General features: G+C 38.5%; 1 long non-coding RNA gene across 1 annotated transcript in view; it reads left to right on the forward strand.

Annotated features, from left to right (window-relative positions):
* The first annotated feature begins 7,613 nt into the window (after positions 1–7,613).
* LOC139044968 (uncharacterized) overlaps positions 7,614–26,296 on the forward strand; it is a 30,740-nt gene continuing 12,057 nt past the window's right edge. Inside the window, exons 1-2 of the long non-coding RNA XR_011502456.1 lie at positions 7,614–7,745; positions 8,233–8,329. This is a non-coding gene — a long non-coding RNA (uncharacterized lncRNA). The remainder of the gene's footprint in view (positions 7,746–8,232; positions 8,330–26,296) is intronic.

A 26,296-nucleotide genomic window follows, 5' to 3' on the forward strand; every position in this document is an offset into this window, starting at 1 on the left:
GTGGAGGCCTAGCTCTCTGGCTTCTTCTAAGGACACCAATCCCATCATAAGGACTCCAGCTTCGTGACCTCATCACCTCTCAAAGCATCACCTTCTAATGCCATCTTATTGGGGATTAGATCTCAACACAAGCATTTGAGGGAGGTGAAAACATTCAGTCTGTAGCAATACCCACAGCACCCAGCACAATGTTAAACACATCGTAGATAAGAACAGATACTTGTTAAACTGAACCAAATTACAAAGAGTGGATGGTCTCTCGCAATTGCTAACAAATGTGCCTGTCTTTTACTCAGCTATCATGAAGAAGTTTCTGTTCCTTGTCCTGGAGGAGATGCATTCTAGGAAAGGGAAGCGAATATACAGAGACAAATATTGAAAATAAAACAGGGCCCTGCAGAGGTGTAGACAACGCACTGCAGGACCACAGAGGCAGGAGCAACATCGCACCAGACAAGCAAACCATATCTGCAGCTTGCAGCGAGACAGCACTCGGTCAATATTTCTGATGAATTAAATGACGTCTATGTTTTGTAGTTTTTGCAGTAGCTGGAACAGAATGTGATATGTACTCAAGAAATGTTTGTGGAATGAATGAATCAACTCTCAGTTTACATTTTAGACCCGAGCGTCTCATGCCCTCCCGGCATCATAGGCCAGGAGCATACCCTGATATGCAGCGGGCACACTTGTTTCTAAAGCCTATGCACTCAGTTGAATCTGTAGCAGGAATTCGCCTTTGCAGAGGGTGGGTCAGGAGTTTGTTCTTGCATAGGGAAGTTGGGAGTCTGCATCACATTTCCTTTGGAGAGCAAACAATGTGTTCTGTGTTATCTGATGACTCTCAGGCACTTGCTGAGCAAACTGCATCTCTAGGGAGCTGAACACTTCAGTTCCTACCGGAGGACCTAGATTTGATATAGTAGAACTCAGTCGATGGAGCTCTTGATGCTTCTGCTAACATGACTCACAAGTCCGCCAATTCAGCTGCCTGGGTTTGAGTTCTGGGACTGCGGACAAACCCTGGGCCTAAGAAAGAATCTCTTCTTGAATGTAGAAGGTGACTTCCCTTACTCAATGGTTTGTTATCCCCAAATTAGACAACTTTCTGGTACACTGGAAAGGGCACTCAAATGAGAGACAGGAGGTACTGATTCTAGGCTCTGCCAATAGCTAACAGCATGATTCTGGGCAAATCACACTTGTGGGCTTCAGTTTTCTCCATAGAACAAACAGATCATCTAGCTTATATCTAAGATCCTTCTGGCTTAGACACGCTATTATTTATAATTTCACTGTGCTCTTAGGCCTATTTGGTATAAGTTTCTACACACTAAAGCATATGTTTGCCTCAAAGTATTACATCTACCTGGATAATACTTTTCCTGCTTGTTCAAGTTTCTAGCTAACTTCTCATCATTTTATGCATCCTTCTGGAATTTCTGGCAAATTCTAATATCAGTCTCTTTATGTCTGGTTTATAAAGCATACAACTAACCTCTAGTTTACTTTGTTTCTGCTACTATATTTCAGAATCAATCATAATTATCCAGACTATTAGATCAAGGTTCTAAACCATAAACAAAGAAATTTTCACAATTAGAATCATTTCTTCATGGTTGGACTTTCTAGAAATCAGAGAGGTCAGAACTACTGAAGCCCAAGTTACTCAGACCTTGAGGTCTCCAAGGTCGCTTGGCCTGGAATGGTTGGTATTTTTAGAAACTGGTATGGAGTTACTTTTGAGAAATGTGAGAGTGATAAAATTACTCCCAGCAGTATTTGTTGGCTGAACTCGTTAATCTTGAAGCCCGTTTTCTGTTGTGGTGACAAGGTGAACAAAGTGTATAGTATAGGATATGACGCATTCAGAGATGCTTTTTTGTAAGCTTTGGATGGAGCTGATCTCAAACACCAAAAGAACACGCGCTCTCTCTCAGACTTTTATGGTATCTTTGGTGACTCAAGGGTTGCAGCATCAGGGGTACAGGGTTCTCAGTCTAGGATCTCAGGAGGACATAATGACAGCAGAGGTGGGCATACCAGTAGTAAGGAGGAAGGGAAGTCCTGGTGCAGGGGCTGGTCTCAGGGTTAGGGAAAGGACATAGAGATGTGAGGTCGTGAGGATCTAAAAGGCCATATTTAGGTTAATGTGCCACAAGGTCTCATAGAAAATCTCAGAAAACTTTAATGAGAATTTTTGGTTTGTTGGAGTTGTTTTTTGTTTTAGACCATCTTTTAGGAAATCCAAACTTCCCATTATTAATCATATCAGTGACTATTATCTATTGAGGACCTATCATAGTCTAGACCTGTGATATCTAATACAGTAGCTACATGGAATTATTAAACTAAATTAATTATTAAAAATTAAAAATTCAGTTCCTCAGTCACATTGCAAATATTCAATAGGCACATACGGCTAGCAGCTACCATATAAGATACACACAATAGGGAATTTCCGTGATTGCAGAAAGTGCTCTCCGTGCTGTGGGCACTCTCCAAATGCCTTTGGGCATTATTCCTAATCCTCACGCTTCTCCACAGGAAGTATTATTACCTCGTTTTTGCTGCTGAGGAAACCACATCTTGGGTTCAGTGATTTGGCCAAGCTCATGTACAGAGTAACTGGCAGACGTAGGACGTAATTTGAAATTGATTTGGCTCCTAAGTCCCTATTCCTCTTTGTATCATGTGCCTTGGTTATAGTTTTTCATCATGAAAACTTCTTTTTCAAAAAGTCTTTCGAAAGGACGTTAACTAAAGAATAGAGTTATCGTTGAACTATTGAGATTTTAAGTAGATTGTCAAGCTATCAAGGTGAAGGTTTATCTAAGTTGTCATATAAATGGCATAGGAGCTTCAACGTGGTTATATGTCAATAGACTGTATCACATTTAGCCGTAAGTAACACAAACCAGATTTGGAAGCTGTTAGATTATACCTGATAGTTCATAGTCCAAGAAACGGATATAGACATCCTTGAAGACAGACATCATTCCAATGTACTCCTAAAGGCAATCAGCATCAATCTGCCATTGGATATCACCCAAAAACAATGAGAAATAAGCAGAAAATATGACTCCATCTTATAGAAATTCATGTTTTGTCTAAAGTCGAAAGACTGTGTGTATAGTTCTAGAATGTACCTTAAGAAAGTGTTAAATGAACTGGATAGAAAGATTCCAGGCATGGGAAACTAAATTAAAAGAAATAGATAACTTATAGGTAAAGAGAGAAAAGAAAATATGAGTGCTTTTGCTAGTGAAATGATAAAGGTGGGATTACAACTGGAATAACTGGTCTCTGTTTCTCAGGGAAAGGACCAGGCTTCGTCTTTTGTATCTTCTACAGCACCTTACATATTACCGGCATACAGTTGTTGCTCATCAATTATTTCTTGAATTGAACCAAATGTAAGAATTTTCTGCCTCCACAAATCCTGATGAAATAGGTAGAATAATGGAATATATGACACAATGTGGTATTTTGGTCAATTTTTGGATAAGAGCAGTTTTGCTCTCCTCTAACATCCATGTTCTTCTTCTACAGCACATGCGTCTTTGATACTGTGTTCAGTTTCTGTGGCTAACACTTAGTATGGTTTACCCTCACAAACTCACCGTGAGAAGACAAGATGCATGCCCCTCAGGTGTGCAGACTCTTCAACGTCAGCAGAGCTCAGCTCCGAGGGAATATGTGTGCCCCACCTCAGATGCCCATAAGATGGTCTGAGTACAGACTGTGAGTCCTTGAAGCTTGGGTGTCTGCCCTGGAAGGCAATCTGACAGAGATGACACAAGCTGTGCTCAGACAGAAAAGAGGACAACGTGTTTAAATGCTGGGAATAGGAATCAAGCCAGAGGGCAGTGGAAGGAATGGAGTAGTCAGAGGGAAGCTCTGTCTTGCCAACATGTTTTACCTTTAGGCAAGCGGTCATCTTCAAAGCCACTTCCTGTCAAGGTTACAGTGATAGGAGACAGACCCTTCCTTACTCCTGCATGCCACGGATACTCATACCTCATATTAATAGGACATTATCAGGCCAGATGCCAGGTTCAGTGACTCACAAGGGAACAAAACAGTGGCACATGTTGGGTGGTTTCAGCTTTCCAACAGTTCAAACCCCAGTGCTGAGTTGCCGCTCTGAGTGTGAGCAGGGAAGTTTCACTGAGCTCTCTTTTTCAAAGAGGTGCCTAAAATCACAGAAAACTAACTGTGTATTTCTACAAGCTGGGGGGATGTGGCCAGGGCCTGGGGGGTGGTCAAGGAGTGATTTAACAGTTCCCTCTGTCTCGAGCTGGAGGGGCGTGAATAAGCGCAGAGGATGGTATAGGGATGAGAAAGAGAGGAAGCACTCCTTAGCGACTCTTAGTCTCTGTTAGTTTTTAAAATTCTCCATTGAATACCTTTGTGCCGGCTCAGTACATTTAGGAAGCTGTCTGGTCTTGTTGGGAATGGTGCTACAATTCACTCATTTAACAATTGCTGAGCCCTTATTCAGTAGCGTCTGGCTATGAGGGGCCTATGTGAGCACATAGGAGGCTGCCTAACTAAACTGGGGCCGAGGTGTGAGGAGGTTCCCTCTGGGGGAGAGGTTCTGAGATGAGATATGCACATTGAGAGCGATCAGATAAACCACCAGGAAAGGGTGTTCTATGCCACGGCAGCAGCACACGCGAAGGCCTTTAGATGAATGAGAGCATGAGTATTCATGGAAATGAGGAACACAGTGACTGGAGGGTAAACACAAAGTGGGAGCAGATGGAAGACGGTGGAGAGAAGGGAAGGACCAGATCCAGCCCTGGAGGCCACATCAGCCCTCCACTGCTGAGTTCTGGATGAAGCCCACACTTTGATCTGTGTGTATGATTCATTTAACTGTTCACAACAACCCTAGCAAGTAGCCACTAGTATTTTCCCCAATTTTAAAGGTAAGGAAACTGTGGCTTAGTGAACTTATGTGACTTGTCTGTGATCACTGCTCTGTAGCTACTTACTGAGAGCATCAGAATTTGAACTCAGGCAGTCTGTCACCAGACTAACCCTTGGGATTCAGTGACAAGATTAAATGACATAATTAAGTTAGCATTCCGGAACTGTTGTTCAAAACCAGATCTTAACCAAGCCCATCGAGCCACAATACTTTATAATTTGGTTTAAAGGATTACTAACAAACATTAGAATTTACTCATATAACTCATTCATTCCTTCCTTCAGTAATTCAGTCACCGTATATGTACTGAGCAACTACTGTATGCTGATGCTGGTGTAAGCACTAGGAATACAGTATCAACGTTCTTCCCCTCCAGAAGCTACATTTCTAATGGGGAAAGTCAAGCAGATAACAAAAACCTTAAATATCATAAACAGAATTAGAGTTTCTTTGATGAACAAAATTCTTTAATTTTAATGTAGTTAAATATATCAATCTTTTCTTATATAACCAATTTAAGAATATTTCTCCCAGCTTAAAGTCTAAAAGATATTCATGTATATTTTCTGCCAGTTATCTTCCAATATTTTATGTTTTTAAAATTGCAAATCTACGGAAATATTGTAAGAAAAGTACAAAGAATGTCAATATGCTCCTCACCTACATTCACCTAGATTCATAAATTGTTAATATTTTGCCATATATAAAAATTATTATTACTTCTATTATTATTAGTTTACTCGAACATTTGGAAATAACTTGTGGACATTAAACACTTTCCCCTTAACTGGTTCAGCGTGTTTCCTGTGTTCTCCTCCATAACCACACTGCAGCTGCAATCCTCGAGACAGCCAGCACCCACGCTGCTTTATTATCCAACACACACTTCATATTCTAATTCCTCCACTTGTAGCAATAATGCTATATGTATATAATGCTATAATATATGTGGTATAAACATATAATAAATTTCAAAAATATTTGGATTTAGGGTCCAATCAAGGCTCATGTATTGTATTTACTTGTCATGGTTCTTTAGACTTCTTTAATCTAATTAATACCCCAGCCTCTTTTTGTCTTTTATGCCACTGACAACTTTTAAGGATCCAGGCCAGTTGTTTTGCAGAATGTCCATCTATATGGATTTTTCTGATCATTTCCTTGCATTTAGATTCAAGCTAGTATTTGTTCCTGGTCTTACTGGCAGTTACAGATCCTTAATAAAAGTTCCCCTCTCCTCTGGGACTTCTGTGAAAATCTTGAGTTCCTTTTCAGTCATTGCATTAACTCGGGCACAGGTTAAGCTACTGTGACAAAGACACCCACAACTTCGGGGCTGAAACAAGATAGATTTTAACTTCTCTCTCACATCAAAGTGCACAGGCGAGCAGTCTGCAGTCCTGGGAGAGAGCTCTGCTCCACAGCATCATCCAGGGGCCAGGGTCCTTTTGTTTTGTTGCTCCATCATTGTCATCCCCAAGCATCTGTTCTTCACAAATCAAAGCTGCCTCACTAGCACCACATCTGAATTTCAATCTGCAGGAGGGGGAAAGAGAGTAAAGTGCATGCAATTTCTCCTTTTAGAGGATGAGACATAGAAGTTGCTCTTGTAACTTCCTCTTGCATCCGTTGGCCAGACTCCAGATGGAGGCACAAAGGAGGCTGAGAAAGGCAATTGGTAGCTAGGAAGCCAATTACCCAGTTAACACTCTAGTGATTATATCAATAAAAGGGAGAAGGAGAGAGTGGACCTCAGGGGCTGTTAGTGGTCTCTGCCACAGCTGTCCAGTAGGTTATTATTTCCTTTAGTGAAGAGTGAATATGTAAACAAGTGGATTGAGCTCATTAACCTAACTATTTCCTTGGGTTCTCTTTTACAATACTTGCTCAGATATTTTCTTCTCTGGGTAGAGGTCTTCAGAATTCTCTTAATATAGTTGAAAAATATCAAAAATATTCATTAAATAAAATCATCAGACCAAAGTTCCAAGAATGAAGACTTGTCATCTCATAGTTCTGTTTTCTCAAAGACAATCCTGATGGTGATGACGAAATTCATTCAAAAAGAAGAGACAAATTGCTTCCATTCCAGAATCCAGGTTTCTCACTTTTCATTCATTACTGGGGGATCTTAAGGGAGAAAAAGATATTTATTTGGTTGGCTTATTTAATGTATAAAAGGCACGAAAACACTGCGAGGTGGCTGTAGCATGATAATGTCAACAATGACCTTAGCGGTTGTTTACATGTATTTCCTCATTTTATAGGTGATGGAAATCGTAGAGACCTCCCAGCGAGTTACTTGTAGACTGAGACTTGGAACCCGGTTCCTGGCTCGGGTTCAGACCTCCCTCCCCATCACACGACCTCTCACTGATCTGGAGGCAGGTTCTCTTTCCCACACAACCGGGCTCAGTTACTAGAGTTCAGGGGATATTTCTGTCTCTTCCAAGTTATCTGAAAAAGAAGTGCATTAAAAAAAAAAGCAAACAAAAACCAAAAAAGATTGTTGAAAGCGTTTGTTTGAACTGTGCTGTAGAATCTCTTTAAAACTAAGAGAAGAACACGTGATATCTCAGGCCCAGCATATCCACCTTCCCTCATACTGGGGGATGGTCCCTCCCTTCTGTCTTTGCCAAATGCCAACCTCAGTCGCTGCCGGGCTCCCAGAGCCCTTGCCGATGTCACGTGCATGCGAAGCTGCTTCTCTCAACAGCTTCCAAGGCTTCATCTACAAACAAACATCCAGCAGGAAGACAGAGCCTATCTTTTGAATTCTCTTTCCACTTTGATACGAAAGGGCCCCATGGTATTTTATTTATTTTTGCTTTTGTTCTTTTATTTTTTTATTGTGAAACATTTCAAATATAAAAACAAGAAAAGAGAATATTATAACATTAATATACCCACTACTGAATTTAAAGGACTCAACATTCTGCCATATTTTCTTCAGATATTTTTAAGGATGTAAGACGTTAGAGATATTCTCAAGGCTTGATTTCAAGCCCTTCCCTTCCTCCTCTCTCTCTTGCTCCTTCCTTAGTGGTAATTAATAATATTTTGAAATCTTCTCCACTGAAGTCTTCCATATCTGTTTATTTGTTAAATTATTTATGGGTACATTATAATTGTTATTGTTATTATACATGAATTTCTTTTTACCTCTTTTGTTTTAAACTAGAGAAAGATATTTTGTTTTGTTTTAAATTTAGGATCTTCATTAGCTTCCTGTAGCTGCTGTAACAAATTATCACAAACTTTGTGGCTTGAAACAAGACGAATTTACTCTTTCACAGCTCTGGAGGCCCAAAGTCCAGAACCAAGACGGAAGCAGGGCTGCGCTCCCCACAGAGTCTCCAGGACTGAATCCTACCTTGCCTCTTTCAACTTCTGGTAGGTGCCAGCGTGCCCCGGTTTGTGCCGTGTCACTCTAAGGTCCACCTCTGTTGCCTTTGTTGTCTTCTCCCCTGTTGTCAGATCTCCCTCTGCCTCCCTGCTAGAAGAACACTTGTGCTTGTATTTAGAGCCCACCCAGATAACCCAAGATAACCTCTCCGTCTCAGGGTGCTTAACTTAAAATCACATCTGCAAAGTCTTTGCCACATAAGACAATGTTCTCAGGTTCCGAGGATGCAGAGGAGGACGTCTTCGGAGGCATTTTCAGCCTGCTACAGGGGCTATGCTGAGATTTGTAACACACAGATGCCCAGCTGTGAATTGTTCTAACAGAGCGTAGAGTTGACCACAGAAAGGACCTTGGAGGGTTTTACCCTTAGGACACTCCCCCTTCTTATTTTTATTACATGTTTTATTTCTCTTCTTTTTTTAACATAAACCCTTTTTTAATACATTCGGTAGCTAATTAAATTGTCACTTGTCAATGTACGTTACCATTGTTTCTTTTATCCTTAATGCACTTTTTTCTTGCTGACATATGATACTTTGTAGGTCTTTTAGTGAGGATCTGTGACTAATTCCCTTTATTTTTCCTTTACTCTTTAATGATTCATTTACTGAGCACAAAATCCCGTTCACTACCATATTCTTTTAACACATTAAAGTATTACCCCCTTGTCATCTACTGTAGCTGATGAGAAGTGTGCTCTGTGTCCGGTCCTTCGTGGGTAATATGCCCTTGGTTTCTGTCGTATTGTTAAATTCTGTTTAGATTTACTTCGATTCTCTAATCTTCCAATTCAAAAATTCTCTCTTCAACAGTCCATTCAAGAGTCGCATCTTCATTTAATTTTGGAAAATTCTTCCCCATTATTTCGTCAAATACTGCCTCTTCACCATTTCTTTCATTCTTTCTTCTAGAACTCCTGATACATAAGTGTTGGGTCCTTTCCTTGTATCCTCTGTGTCTTAAACCTGCTATTTAATTATCTGTCTCTTTGTGAATTTTGTGCTAAAGACAGTTTTGTGCCAAATTCTGTTTAGATTTATTTCAGTTCTCCAATCTTCAAACTCACACATCCTCTCTTCAAAGCTCCATTCAGGATTTAGGCAGAAGCAGAATTGGGGGTGTTTAAGAGCTGGGGCTCTGCTGCCAGTCTGTCTAGGTTCAGTTCCATTTCTGTAACTCGTTAGCTGACCAGGCTTGGACAACTTACTAGCTTCTCTGGACCTCACTTTCCTCATCCGGAAAATGGGGATAAGAGCGTTTACCTCATAGTGTGTGTGAATGCTGGGACAGCCACGGATGCACAGCACTTAAAGGCGGTCTTATACACGTGTTGAGGCTCACTAGATTCACGTTGCTTTATTGACATCTAAATTTATGTCAAGAATCTTTTTTAAATAATTATCATATCCTATCTTTAATTGCTGCCTTTAAAACTGTCTGTTATTTTTAATGCAAATTATGTCTTCATTTATCTCTTTGAATATCATAAACATCTTTATTTTTATGTATTTTTTTATACTGCTCCATAAACTGGATTTCATCTGAAGAGAATTCGTATTCTGGTTTTTTTGGTCTATTGGCTATTTTGTAAAATGTCATGGGATTCCGGACATTTAGTAGCAGGCTCTTTTCGAGTAGGAGATTTTTCTGTTCTCTCTCTTGCTTGGGGTTTACCCTGAGCTCGCCCCTCCTGTCCGGCAGGTGTGGAGCTGCCCTCACCGGGCCTGCCAGGCCTCCAAGTAAGAGGTAGACCTTTGAATGGTAATTTGGGTTCATCCCCAGCCTGGATTGATATTGAGGGTATCAAAGACAGTGTCACAGAACTAATCCCCAGATAGTAGCTATGAGTTAAACAAAAGCAATGTGTCATATTTTATGAAATCCAGGGTGTCATTGATTGCCAGTGAGAGTGCTAAACAGTCAGCACTATTTTATGTACCACTAAAGGGAAAAACCCTGCCAATTAAATCTTGCCATAATGCTGTGTTATCACACGTAATTTTTATTTTATACTTATCAAAAAGAGTTATTTTGAGTTAGAAGTCAATTTGTGTGCATGTGTGTGTGGAGAAGACTGGCCCTGAGCTAACGTCTGTGCCAGTCTTCCTCCATTTTATGTGGGACACAGCCACTGCATGGCTTGACGAGCTAGGTCTGTGCCTGGGATCTGAACCCCCAAACCCCAGGCCACTGAAGCGGAGTGCGTGAGCTTAACCGCTACACCACCAGCTGGCCCCTAGATGTCAATTTGTATTGTATATAACTCTGTACATGTGTAAAAGTCGGGGACTAAGGTGCTCCTACACCGTCGTCAGCTTTTTGGATTCACACACTGATGTTCATATCTTTTACATCACATTGGTCTTTGTGGTAATTAGAGCATGGGTGACAGAACATTTCTTAGAACATCCTCAGAATTTTCTTCATGCCTCTGACCCTCATCTGTCTTATCATCTTATCACCTGTCAGGGACCACCACATCACAAAAGACTGGTGGCCAACAGAAATTCTGGGAAACTTTCAAATTTTAGAGATATTGAAATGTGGAAAAATGTGCATCATAGAATGATTTTTTAAAAAGTGATAATTGCCAATTTGTATTGCTATTCAAAATAAGATATTTAACAGAACCTGAGTCATTTTGAGGCAGAGTTAAAGGGGAGGCATGCTGGAATTTCCACCATTCTGCTGTAAGGAGAATCTGCTTTGCTCAAGAGCGCTGGCTGAAAAACCAGTTCTGCCCACTATTGTTAGTGGTGTCAGCTTGGACAAGTTAATTAGACTCTCTGCACCTCAGTGCTCTTCCCCGATGGGTTGTGAGACAGTTACAGGAGTTAATATGTGTAAAGCGCCTCGAACTGTGTGAGTTCCTGATTATCCTTCTTCCCAATCCGAGATTTCTAACTGCTCAATTCAGAGTCTTCTTCTGTTTCTAGCTGCCTTTCACAGTCAGCAAGATCTCCACCCCAGCCCGAGCTCAGCTTACACAGCCCTTCCCCCGACCCCACCTTTCCCTCTGGAATAGGGCTTGTTTTTTGTCGGCTTTTCCAGGCAGGATCTCAACCCTGGTCACAGGGCCTTTTTCCAGGTGCAGAGCCTGTCCCTTAGATATTAGACCTGAAGTAGGTTCGCTTACCCATTGCACAGCAAGCCAATCTCTGACACTGGGTGTAGTGGAAGAAAGTAGGAATTTTATTATTGCACAGCACTGGGCAAGGAGAGAGGGCAGCTAATGGTGAAATCCCAAACTCCCCGAAAAGCTAAAAGGAAGGGTTTTTATTGGGGATTTTAGGTAGGGGAGGGGGAGCATATGGCCTTGCTGGTCAGAGCTTTCCCACCAGGCTGTGTGCGTGGCCTTGAGACTACCTGCAGAGAGAAGGAGGAGACGATAAGGAACACAGGTGGTGGTCCTTGGCCAGTTGTCTCCATGGTGGATGGTGGATTCTGGAGCCAGGGAGCCAGGGAGTGAGCAGGGAAAGAGGGCTTTGGTTTTAACACCATATATGCTGGGCTTAATGTAGCCAAACTGATATCAGGGCTGGGATCACCTTCAGCCCTGTTCCCTGCTCAGCTTCCAGCCCATAGAAATGTTTCTCTGGTTTCTGAGTTCAGCTAAGTCATTTTCACTTTCTCTTTTTATATTTTACCAGTATTAAAAGATAAACTGAGGCATACTAAAATTTTTAAGTGTTCATTTGAGCGAAAATTGACTCAAATCAGTCAGTTCTGAAGCAGAAGTGGTTAGAAGTGCCCCACTGACAGAAGCTGGGAAAAGACTTTTACAGAGAAAAGGTGGAAGCAAGACGAGGAAGCTGTTTAATTGGCTCTACCTTAACCATTTGCCTTGTTTGGAAAAGACTAGTTGGCTGTTTGTGGTAGGTGGTCCTTAGGTTTTGATTTCTTAACCTTGAGGCATTTACAGGCTTATACTTTGGTTTGCTTACGTAGGCTGCTAAGGTATTAGAGCGTCTTACTACAATGGCCTTATTTTATCAATTGACCACCAGTCATTGCTATATCTTTTGATCAGAGAGGGTGATTAAAGCGTGGATTCCTTGTACCACCTTGGCTGCAGTTCCTAATTGTGTTTGTATGTATCAGTCTCCTTCATTAGGACACCTGTCTTATCCATCTTGATGTGCAGGCCAGCACCTGAAACAGAGCATGACACATGGCGGAAGTCAACAAAAGTGATGAGAGAAATGAAACAAACATTTTTATTTCAGAACTTACCACCATTTCTTTTTCTTTTTTTTTATCGAGGTTATGATAGTTTACAACATTGTGAAATTTCAGTTGTACATTATTAATTTTCAGTCATCTTATAGGTGTGTTCTTTCACCTTTTTTGCTCACTCCCCATCCCACTTCTCCCTGGTAATCACTAATATGTTCTCTTTGTCCATGTTGTTTATCTTCCACATACGAGTGAAATCATACAGTATTTGTCTTTCTCTATCTGGCTTATTTCACTTAACACAATACCCTCCAGTTCCATCCATGTTGTTGTGAATGGGACAATTTTGTCTTTTTATGGCTGAGTAGTATTCCATTGTATATATATACCATATCTTCTTTATCTATTTATCAGTCAATGGGCACTTGGGTTGCTTCCACATCTTGGCTATTGTGAATAATGCTGCAGTGAACATAGGGGTGCACAAGTCTCTTTGAGTTGCTGATTTCAAGTTCTTTGGATAGATACCCAGTAGTGGGATGCCAGGGTCATATGGTTGAGGACTCTCCACACTGTTTTCCATAGTGGCTGCACCAGTTTGCATCCCTGCCCGCAGTGTACGAGGGTTCCTTTTTCTCCACAACCTCTCCAACATTTGTTATTTTTTGTCTTGGTGATTATAGCCATTCTAATGGGTATAAAGTGATATCTTAGTGTGGTTTTGATTTCATTTCTATGATGATCAGTGATGATGAGCATCTTATCATGTGCCTATTGGCCATCCTTATATCTTCTTTGGAGAAATGTCTGGTCATATCCCTGGCCCATTTTTTCATTGAGTTGTTTGATTTTTTGTTGATGAGTTGCATAAGTTCCTTATCTATTACAGAGATTAACCCTTTGTCAGATATATGATTTGCAAATATTTTTTCCTTGTTGGTGGGTTGTCTTTTCATTTCAATACTGTTTTCCTTTGCCTTGTAGAAGCTCTTTAGTTTGATGAAGTCCCATTTGTTTATTCTTTGTATTGTTTCCCTTGTCCGAGAAGACAGGGTGTCTGAAAAAACCCTTTTAAAACCAACGTCAAAGAGTGTACTGCCTATATTTTCTTCTAGAAGTCCTATGGTTTCAGGGCTTACTTTCAATTCTTTGATCCATTTTGAGTTTATTTTTGTGAATAGCATAAGGGAATGATTTACTTTCATTCTTTTACATGTGGCTGTCCAGTTTTCCCAACACCATTTGTTGAAGAGATTTTCCTTTCTACATTGTATATTCTCAGCTCCTTTGTCAAAGATTAGCTGCCCATAGATGTGTGGTTTTGCTTCTGGCCTTTAAATTCTGTTCCATTGATCTGTGTGCTTGTTTTTGTACCAGTACCATGCTGTTTTGATTACCATAGCTTTGTAGTATATTTTGAAGTCAGGGATTGTGATGCCTCCAGCTTTGTTGTTTTTTCTCAGGATTTCTTTCACAATTTGGAGTCTTTTGTTCAGCACCATTTTTTAGCATTTAGTTTAGTTTAATTTGGGACGCCAAGTTTCTGCTCCTGTTCTTTATTATGAAACTTAAGGTCTTGGTCATAAATTTCTGTTAGCTTTTTTAAGACAAGTATTGTTTTTTTGAAATAGTTTTAAATCTATAGAAAAGTTGCAAGAACAATATAAAGAACTCCAGCTTCCCCTTTGCTTAGATTCCCCAATTACTATATGGTCTCCATCCTCCTCCTCCACCCCTCCCCCTTCTCTCTCTATGTGTATGTATATGTGTACACACACACACCCTTTTCTCTCTGTGTCTGTGTATATGTGCACACACACACACACCCCATTCTCTCTTTGTATATAAGCATATGTGTACACACACAATTCCTTCTCTCTCTATGTATATGTGTACACATACACACCCTTTTCTCTCTGTGTATGTGTATATGTGTACACACACACACACACTCTGACATGATGCCCCATTACCCCCAAATACTAAAGTGTGTCACTCCCAAAAACGAGGGCATTCTCTTACCTCACCACCCTCTAACCCACCCAATCATAAAATCAGCATTGTGACAGTACAAGCATTCAATTGATAGACTCTATTCAAATTTTTCTGGTTGTCTCAACTTTCCTTTTCCTTTCTGGTTCCAGATCCTATACTGTGCTATACTGTGATCCTAAACTGGTGCTGTATTTAGTTGAGATGTGTCTTAGCCCCTTTGGGCTACTATAAAAAATACCACAGACCGATGTTAAAGAAAGCAACAATAGGTCCGAGGCAAAAAGCCAGGTCTGTTGGGGTTTTCCTCATTCAAAGATGAATATACAAGAAACAAAAATATATGGACTTTGCTTAAAATTAAAAAAAAAACCTTTCAAGATTGCAGAATGCAAACATCACCCTGAAGCTATAGGAATTTCTAAAGAAGAAACTTTTAGAAAACCGTTCACTACCCTCAGTAATGTGTGAGAAGCTATGGTCTCTATTAAATAGGAAAAAATAATAAAGAACAGGCTGAGATGAAAAAAGAAGACGATGAAACAAAAAGGCAGATACATGAAGTGAAGATCTTCCCCCAAATTAGAAATTCAGCAGAATAATTTAAATACCCTTTGATGAGAATAAAGAATAAAATGACATTACAGAAAATTGAATGATTGATATAGATGAGAAATCTCTCTGTAATGTAAAGGAAGGTCACAAAGATAAAACAGTGAAGGAGACAGTCAAAATAGACACCTAAAGAAGCATGATCTTACCTCAGAAATATGCATGACTCTTAGGGAGAAATCAAGACAGCAAGAACAAAAGCAGTGATGAAAGACCTACCTGAGCACACCTTTCCTAAACTGAAATCTCTAAACGCATGCATGTCCAAAGGAATGTGTGGACTGAAAGTACCATAGTTGAAACACAATCACTGAAAGACATCTCTATGTCTTTCCTGACCAGACTTTCAAATTATAAGAAGAAAACTGTTCTCCGGAATTCAGGAAGAGAAAGGGGCAGCTGCTTCTATAAAGGAACCACAGGTTAACAGCAACAAACAATGGGGCAGCATCCATTGAGCTTCACTGTGAAGAAGTGTGCCTCCTCAGGTCAGACCTCATGGGGAAGAGCCACAGACATAGATGTTCATTGTATGAGGGCTGAGGAAACATTTCACATATTACTTTTCTTGAAAAAAATGTTTAAAAGATATTCCATCAACTGAAGGATTAATGAAAATTAAATATTCAGGAATGGGTAGGCCATAATCTTGCCTTATTGGCTTGGGTCCCAAATTCAGAAATATAGCTTTTAAAAATCCTATTAGTGCAGATAAGAATAAGACCCATCAATGGATGCTAAAATTAGTGTGATGAAAAACAGGATATTCACATAGCCTCAAAGCATCTACCCACAAGACAGTTATTAATTACAAAGGTAAGAACAGTAACTTTACAGAGAAGAAACCTGGCACAGGCAACATAACTGAGTGATCAAAGTTGTCATCATCAGTAATAAGACATACAGACATCATGTGTCTCCTAATGTGATGCACTGGGAAGAGCACATCCCTTCTGTGGTATTCTTGCCAAATACACATAAACTCAATCAAATCAGGACAAACAGACAAACCCAAATCAAAGTATGTTCTACAAAACAACTGGTCAGTATGCTGTGAGTACCAAAGTTGTAGAAGACAAAGAAAGACTAAGGAATTGTCACAGACGAGACGAAGGAGATGTGGCAATAGATACAATGTGGAATCCCGGGTTAGTTCCTAGAACCAGAAAAAAGAGATTGGTGGGAAAACTAGTGAAATGTAAATAGAATCCATAGATTAGCTAAGAGCATTGTATCAATGTTAATTCCCTGGTTTTGATAATAGTTACCTGGTTCCGTGTATGATAATAGTTCTATTATCATTAGAAGAACTATTATCATTAGTTATAGAAGCTAATAACACCAGGGAAAACTGGGTGAAGGGAATTTGGAAACTTCCTGCCTATTTTTGCAACTTTTCTGTAAGTCTAAAATTATATCAAAATTAAAAGTTAAAAGAGAAAAAAACCTACTAGGTAAGATGGGAAGAAGCATTCTCACCCGTTCCCTAAGCCTCACCTTCCCTCTTCACCCTGGGCGGTTAGCATGAGCCTCAAGGGTAGGATGAGGAGGGCGCAGTCACAGCTACAGAACAGAGGCTGATTACATAAGTTACACGGTAATTGTTTAAATTGTTCTTTTACATTTTAGTGAGTCCATTTTTATACAACGTATGCAATCCCGGTGAGGGAAAGGGTGCACATGGGCAAAGGAGTTACTCTAACTTGGTTTTAATCAAAATGTTGCATCTTGCGTTTATAAAAATATCACAACTATGTTTTTAAAAATATCACAAGGAACTCTCAAAAATATTCACAGCAATTATGCCTTGACTGAAGAATGATGGGTGATTTCTATTTCATTCTTTAAACTTTTAAGTAATTTTCAACTGATGTACAATTAATGTATTTTGTGTATCTAATCAAGCCCAAATTATTTAAAACTGTTTGACACAATTGTATATATGCCGTATGATCACATGGATACACGTTTGGTACAATCTAGAGAAGTAAGATTTTTCTCCCCCGACTGGTTAGGACCACTTTCCTTTGACCACTCTGACTTCTCTGTGACATGTTCGTTTTGGACAGACCGCACCATTATTGAGGTCTTGCTAAGTAGAAGCAGATTTAGCAAAATATTTGATTTTGGTTTAGTGGATCTATTGTGTGGTTCATTCCAATATAGTCTAGTTGTTGCTACCTATTATGGCATAAGCATGGCACCCAGGAAAACCCCCACTGCCACCGTGCCAACCAGCCAGCATTGCACATAAAAGTGAAGGTTAGAGGTTGTATTGAGACAAGAAAGTATCTGACAAATGTTTTAAAAATTCACATTGCATTATCAACAAAAATTGTGAAACTGAAAGAAACTTTTGTAATAATCAATAATGAAGAACAAGCTCATTCATACTAGAGAAAAGAATATATAATCTTTTCTATTTTACTTCTATTCTCTATTATTAAAATCATTGTCATATGAAGAGGCAATCCAAGTATGCAGCCAAAAAGTTTTAAAAAGGTAGAAAAAAGATGTTATAGAACGTATCAGGCAGTTAGTTGATAAAATTATACTATTTCTTTGGATTTTGTAATATTTTTAAAATTTGTAATTCATTATGATTTTTCATTCTAAATATGTTTACATATTCTTTTTTAAAGAGCTCCCTTCCCTAATCTTCTAAGCTCAGGCCTCCAAAACTGGATCTGTGTTTGAGTGTACAGTCTCCCGCCTCTGAGGCTGTTTCCATATTTAAGGAGTGTTAAGTAAGATGTTCATACCTTAACTCTTAATAGATTAACAGAGATTAGCACCAGAGTTAATAGTTCCGAGACACTAAGGCAGAGAATGAGAATGATGAATTTAGTGGAGCACAGAGGAATAAGATTGAATCAGAAGTATTAATTTGTGGTACTTAGTGTGCATGGCTTGCTTCACACATACCAAAGACTATTTGCGCCTACTTTAAACACAATTAATTTTTAATTTACTAATATAAAAATTTAAAAATCCTGGTTCTCTTTAAACCTAGTTGAACACAAGCTTAAAGTTCATTTTTCTTTATTGTATTTATAAATACAGTGAATTTTAACAATTATCTTAAGGAAGCTTTTGACTACCATTTAATCAGTTTATTCCGAACAAAATATGCTAAATAATTAACCCTATTTACAACTTATTTATACTTTTACAAACATTTTAAACTGCTTTTACAAGTGTAATATATTTGATTTCTTTTGAAGCACTTGGAATGCCTAACATAAAAAGCAAAACCTGTTTTACCTAGCCACTCTCCTAAATCTAAATAAATTAAAAAAATAGCGAATCCTAGATTCCCTTAAACATTCCAACATTGTTTACAAACTTATTCTCTTATCACTCTCACCTAAAAACTCAGGCCCAAAATAAATTATTTAATTACGCATTTTAAATTGGAATCACAAAGTTAATCTGTCAGATACATGAATATGACAGATTTTCTTAAACATAGCGCCAAATATATAAATTGTTCCTAAACTTAGCCCCAAGTTATTACCGAATATTTGATTTATTTTATTACCTGTCTATGTACAATTCTAAGCCTTGCCAGGATTAAGTTTTACTGTCTATCCTAGTCATATTGGGGTTGCTGTCTCTAGGACCTGAGGTGTTTATCAGTCATAGACCTTGAGCCAGGAAGAGACCTGATGTGGCAGATGGTCTTTCAAGATGGCGCCCTCAATGGACCATGCCTCTGGGAATCTACACCTCCTCAAAATTTCTGACTTCCTTGTAATCAATGGAATGTGGCAGAAATAAAGTCTTGTTGCTCCTCCTAATCTGTTTTAATGTTCACTCTGAAGGAAGCCAGTTGCTATGTAAGAAGTTTAATGACCTCGAGTCCACTATGCCATGGAAAAGCCCAAACTAGCAGGTGTCATGTCTGGATATAGAGAGATACACCTGGCCAGTGCCAGCTGTCCCAGACTACTACCATTCAGGTCATGCCAGCTGTGGCCCCAGATATTGTGCTTCTGAATCAAATCATCCTTAGGGAACCCATCTGAACTCCTGGACAACGAAATTGTGAAATATAAAAATAACAAGTTGTTTTAAGCTACTAAATTTTAAGGTAGTTTGTTACACAACAATAGATAACAGAACACCTACAAGGTGATTGGGTCACTACAGACATACTGAGCCCCTTTTAATGGTTTTTATAACATAGGATTCCAGGTGCATCCCTTTTAATTAGGATTCCATTATCCTGGTTTATACTATTCCTGAAATCTTCCATTTGATTTGAGTCAGTCAGTGCCCAGCCTGAAGGTTATAGCAGCTTCCTTTACAGCTTCGTTGGATCTTGCTTTCATTGTTTATTTTCTTTTAGTCTGAACTAAAACTTTCAAAGAAATTAAATGACATCTGATTGGATTCTGCATCTCTTTCTTTGTCACATCCCAAAGCCACAGCATTAAAATCAATTAATGAAAAGGAGACTTATGCCTCTGACAGTGTGTGGAGTCCCCTCTGTCAGCAGTTCGGGGCGGATGTCCCTGAGGCAGACAGTATTTGCCTCCACTCCTACCCATTGCTGTCATGAGACCAGGCGTCTGGAGAGCAGCTTTGCTCAGAAGGCACTAGAGCTAACAGCGCTTGGATACTTCAAGCTTGTTAGGGTTTGAGACCTACGGAGGACATTATAGGCTTCAAGATATGCTGAGAGAGTTGCAAAATCAAAAAGGAAAAACATTTAATTAAATGTTGATAAATATGTGTTAACTTCATTAAACATTGAATTTAGTACTTGTAAAAATTTTACTATATTTAAATATAATTCATTGTTAGATTTTATTTTCACTTTACAAGAATTTCTGGGAATGCAAAATGAATGTCAAAACATCAGTTTTGTGATTTATAGTGATAAACTAAATTACTCACAAAAAATAAAAGAATATAAATATGCTTTAAATTGTAAATGAAAAATTACATTTAATGTGGATTAAGGGTACATCGTGATAGTTTCATGATGTAGGGTAGGAGTTCCACAAATAGGAGTACGAACTATCTGCTAGGTCCTAACATGGTTTTGAGGAACTAGCCAGTTTACTTTAAAAACATCCCAGGTCTATTTTACACACACAGTTACTGTCCTTCCAGCCTGCTCAGTTGTCCTTGGCTGTGTGCTAGCCTTTCACTACATCTCTTACAGAATTAGATCCTAAATGATCCTGCAGCAATTTGGTTCCACCCTTAGGCAATTAGTATACTACTGCCAGTTTTCAAAATAAGTCACAGACAAACGAAATGATTTACCCAGATGGTTCACAACAAACCTGGAACCCGTGTCTCCTGACTCCAACATTCTTTTTCCTCCTGATTTTTCCCTTCAAAACTCCTTGTAACATTGAAAAACACTGTTGGTAGCAGGAAAGGTACACCATGCAATTGCCCCCTTCTGCTGGAACATGGCTCTACAACAATTGGCCAAGAAATCACTCTTAGAATTGTGCTTTGAAAAAAATGGAGAAGAGTAAGAAAGGCTACGCAGGAAAGGGAGAACAGAAGAGTGTGAGTGAGGAAGCACAAATGATAACAAAAACCAAAACCCAAAAGTACTTCATAATGTTGTCCTGGGCTGGCACTCTTGCTAACATCCATCCTAGATGGGGTTCCAGTCAGAGGTTGGAGTGTAGAAGCTGGAACAGTTTTTTGTGCTCGCATCCTGGGGAGCAGGGGACAAGGGCAGAATATTAGAGACAGACTTAATTGTCTTTGGGAAACATGTTTTTTCTCCTTCAAATCAAACCCAGTTCCCAGAAAAGAATCTGCTCTTGGTCACTTACACAACCCCAGTCAGTAAATGACCTCCCCAAGGGGCCTATGCATTTCAGCTGTCTTATCTTGGCTGCAGGAAGTAGAAGTGAATTTTGACCCACTGTTACTAATTGTGTAGGACTTCATGTCGTGTCTTTCTGTGTACTTACATTCCCCTGCTTTGGTGTTGAGATTTGACCTCAATTTTCCTTCCCACTAAATTCTTTATTGAAAAACATTTATATTTTAAGGTACATCAGAATCTTTTGTTGCTGGACAGAGTATAATTTATTAAGTTGAGAAATAACTATGTCCCCAGCAGCTAAGAACTGTTTATTTTCCCTAAGGTGCTTTCTCTTCTTAAATTACACCATTTAGTCCTACAGTCTTGGCCTGTTCCACTAACAGAGGGAGCTTACCACTCCCAAGGAGGCTGCAGAAACTCCTCACCCATAGAAGTCTTTTCTGGAGCTCTAAGCAAAGGACAAAACCCCGAGATGGTCCATGTGCTTGGAAACTTAGAGAAAATCAAGCCACGAAGCAGGGGAATGAGAAACAAGCCCCTCAAAGAACTTAAAAGCAAACAAAAGTCTTCTCTTTTTCAGTCGCTTTGACAGGGAAAACTGAAACAATACCAACTATCAAGAGGTTGATTTACTTTGCCTTCATGTTAATTCTCTGATGGTTCTGCCAACTCTCCCTTTAGTCCTTCCCCTGCTGTTGAGAGTGTGCCCTTGATTGCTCCGCCTGTCCAATACTGGTCCCGGGTCCAGCACTCAAGCATTCCTGCAGGAGACTCTCTCTAGTCCGCTCAGTGTCTTTCTTCAGGGATGAATATTCAAATTAGATAATGTTAAATTATTATTTTTAACAAATAACTTATTCATACGTAAAAATTTTAAAGGTGCATAAGGGAAGCCAGTGCAGAGGCAGTCTCCCACCCCTGTCCCTCAGGAGCCCAGCCCCTGGCCCAGAAGAGTTACTGTTACTAGTTTCTGAGAGTCCTAGCAGAAATGGGCAATGCATTTAAAAACTTATAGGATTCTGAACATTCCCCACAGACACGTAGTGACAAACATGCTGTTCTGTAATTATTTCACTTAATGTATTTTCGGAGAGCTTCCCAAATCAGTACATGTGAAGGTGCTTTGAAATGACAATGTACTGCATATAGGGACACAGCATAACTTATTTAACTCTTCACTGTATTAAATTTATTTTCAATATTTGTTATTACAAATAATGCTGTAATTAATATCTGTGTGCATCTTTCATTTCACACACAAAAAATTTATAGTAGGGTAAAAACTTAGAAGTATTGCGAGGCCGAAGAGCATATCAACTTTTAATTCTGAAAGATCAACTTTCCTGTTCAATTTCCCTCCAGTGCGATTGTATCCATATATCTTCCCACGTGAAGTGGGAGAGATTCAGTGCCCCACACTCTCGCTGGCACTGTTGTTTTTTTAAAGAAAAGTCACCTCGTTGTTTAGTTTGTGTTTCATTTATGACTGGGTCTGAGGTTGCATATCGTTTCATAAATTTTAAAGCCTATCATGTTTCTTAACTTGCAAATATCTGGTCATTTCTTGCCCACTTTTCTGATAATTTACTAGACTCTCCAGTATTGATTTGTGATACTAAGAAAATTAACTCTGTGATTTTTGACTTGACATTTTCTTGCCACAAAGAACTGCTTTAATCTTATGTGGTTGCATTTTTTAATCTTTTTTCTTTTTTTTTATGGCTTCTAGATTCTGTAGGCATTGCTTAGAAATGCCTTACCAAAACCAAGAACATTTAAAGAAAAATTCTCCCATATTTTCTATTAGTATTTTTATGGTTTAATTTTTTCATGCTTATATTTTTAAACTGTATGCAATTTTAGATTTCAACTTGTTTGTATATGTGAAGGCTATAAACTTTTGGCATATTAATTTCACCCCCAGCCAACATATTGAATTTTGTATCAAGTATAATAAAATTTAAGTTGATTATGTTAGGGTTTTCAGATACATAATCTTATCTTCATATGATCATAATTTTCTCTTCCTTGCTGAGGTTTATATAAGCTTTTTCTATGTAATTATTTTATTGAGATCATATTGGTTTCTAACATTGTGTAATTTCAGGTGTACGTTACTATGTATCAGTTTCTGTATAGACTGTATCGTGCTCACCACCAATAGTCTAATTTTCATCCGTCACCATATGTATTTGCCCCTTTACTCCTTTCACCCTCCCTCCTACTGCCTTCTCCTCTGGTAACCACTAATCTCTTCTCCTTATCTATGTGTTTGTTTATCTTCTACATATCAGTGAAATAATACAGTGTTTGTCTTTCTCTGTCTGGCTTATTTTGCTTAGCATAATATCCTCAAAGTCCATCCATTTTGTCACAAATGGCACAATTTTTTCTTTTTTATGGCTGAGCAATATTCCATTGTGTATATATGTGTGTGTGTGTATATATATATATGTATATATACCCCACATCTTCTTTATCTATTCATCTATTGATGGGCACTTGGGTTGCTTTCACATCTTAGTTATTGTGAATAATGCTGCAATGAATATAGGGATGTATTAATCTCTTTGAGTTGTTGATCTCATGTTCTGTGGATAGATTCCAAGTAGTTGGATAGCTGGATTGTACGGTATTTCTATTTTAAATTTTTTGAGAAATTTCCATATTGTTTTCCACAGTGTCTGTACCAGTTTGCATTCCCACTAGCAATGTATAAGGGTTCCCTTTTCTCCACATCCTCTCCAATGCTTCTTATTTCTTGTCTTGTTGGTTATAGCCATTCTGATGGGTGTGAGGTGATCTCTTAGTGTAGTTTTGATTTGCATTTCCCTGATGATTACTGATGTTGAGCATGTTTTAATGTGTCTGTTGGCCATCTGTATGTCTTCTCTGGAAAAATATCTGTTCATACCCTTTGCCCATTTTTTGATCAGGTTGTTTGTTTTCTTGCTGTTGAGCTGTATGAGTTCTTTATATATTTTGGAAATTAACCCCTTCTTGGATATATGATTTGCAAATATTTTCTCCTAAATGGTGGATTCTCTTCTCATTTTGTTCACGGTTTCCTTTGCCCTGCAGAAGCTTTCTAGTCTGATGTTATCCCATTTGTTTACTTTTTCTTTTGCTTCCCTTGCCTGAGTAGACATGGTATTCAAAAAGACGCTGCTAAGACTGATATCAAGGAGTGTACTGCCTGTATTTTCTTCTATGATTTTTACAGTTTCAGGTCATACATTCAAGTCTTTAATCCATTTTGGGTTAATTTTTGTGTATGGTATAAGATAATGGCCTACTTTCAGTCTTTTGCATATGGCTGTCCAATTTTCTCAACGTCATTTATTGAAGAGATTTTCCTTTCTCCGTTGTATGCTCTTGACTCCTTTGTCAAAGATTAGCTGTGTGGTTTTACTTCTGGGCTTTCAATTCTGTGCCATTAAACCATGTGTCTGTTTTATGTCAGTACCATACTGTTTTGATTACTATAGATTATAGTAATATATCTATAATACTATATAGTACTATAGCATAGATTATAGATTATATAGATTACTATATATTTTGAAGTCAAGGATTGTAATATCTCTAGCTTTTGTTTTTTCTCAGGCTTCCGTTGGCTATTTGGGGTCATTCTTTGTTGCATATAAATTTTAGGATTCTGTGTTCTATTTCCGTGAAGAATGGCATTGAGATTCTTATTGGGATTCTATTGAATATGTAGACTGGTTTAGGTAAATTAGACATTTTAACTATGTTTATTCTTCCAATCCACGAGCATGGAATATCTTCCCATTTCTTTATGTCTTCTTCAGTTTCTTTCAATAGCGTCTTATGGTTTTCATTATATAAGCATTTCACCTTCTTGATTAAATTTATTCCTGAATATTTTATTCCTTTTGCTGCAGTTGTAAATGGGATTGTCTTCTTAACTTCTCTTTCTGCTAGTTCATTATCGATGTACTGAAATGAAACTGATTTTTCTAGGTTGATTTTGTACCCTGCAACTTTGCTGTAGTTGTTGATTATTTCTAATAGGTTTCTGGTGGATTTTTTAGGGTTTTCTATATATAGAATCACGTCATCTGCACAAGTGACAGTTTCACTTCTTCCTTTCCAATTTGGATGCCTTTTATTTCTTTTTCTTGCCTAATTTCTCTGGCTAAAACCTCTGATACTATGTTGACTAGGAATGGCAAGAGTAGGTACCCTTGTCTTGTTCCTGTTCTCAGAGGGATGGCTTTCAGTTTTTCACTATTAAGTATCACGTTGGCTGTGGGTTTGTTATATATGACCTTTATTATATTGAGGTACTTTCTTTCTATACCCATTTTATTGACAATTTTTTTTTATCATAAATGGATGTTGGATCTTGTCAAATGCTTTCTCTGCATCTATTGAGATGATCATGTGATTTTTATTCCTTGTTTTGTTAATGTGGTGTATCATATTGATTGACTTGCAGATGTTGAACCATCCTTGCATCCCTGGAATAAATCCTACTTGATCATGGTGCATGATCTTTTCAATGTATTGTTGTACTCGATTTGCTAATATTTTGTTGAGGATTTTTGCATCTATGTTCATCAGTGATATTGGCCTGTAGTTTTCCTTTTTTGTATTGTTATTGTCTGGTTTTGGTATCTGGGTAGTGATGCCCTTGTAGAATGAGTTAGGACGCATCCTGTCCTCTTCAATATTTTTGAATAGTTTGACAAGGATCGGTATTAAATCTTCTTTGAATGGTTGGTAGATTTCACTAGAGAAGCTATCTGGTCCTGGGCTTTTCGTTTTGGGAAGCTTTTTGATTACTGTTTCAATCTCTTTACTTATGATTGGTCTATTCGGATTCTCTATTTCTTTATGATTCAGTTTTGGGAGATTGTATGATTCTAAGAATTTATCATTTCTCCTAGGTTATCTGATTTGTTGGCATGTAGCTTCTCATAGTATTCTCTTATAATCCTTTTCATTTCTGTGGTATCCATTGTAATTTCTCCTCTTTCATTTCTAATTTTATTTATTTTAGTCTTCGCACTTTTTTTCTTAGTGGATCTGGCTAAGAGGTTGTCAATTTTGTTTATTTTCTCAAAGAACCAGCTCTTAGTTCCATTGATCTTTCCTATTGTTATGTTAGTCTATTTTTCATTTATTTCTTCTCTAATTTTTATTATTTCCCTCTTTACTGGCTTTGACTGTTTATTCTTCACTTTTAGTTCTGTTAGGTCTTACTGATTTGAGATTTTTCTTGTTTGTTGAGGTAGGCGTGTAGTGCTATAAGTTTCCCCCTTAGTACTGCTTTTACTGCATCCCATAAGAGTTGGTATGTTATGTTTTCATTTTCATTTGCCTCCCAGTATTTTTTGACTTCTCT

Source organism: Equus asinus, chromosome 3 (assembly GCF_041296235.1).
Source record: "Equus asinus isolate D_3611 breed Donkey chromosome 3, EquAss-T2T_v2, whole genome shotgun sequence".
Classification (NCBI taxonomy): domain Eukaryota; kingdom Metazoa; phylum Chordata; class Mammalia; order Perissodactyla; family Equidae; genus Equus; species Equus asinus.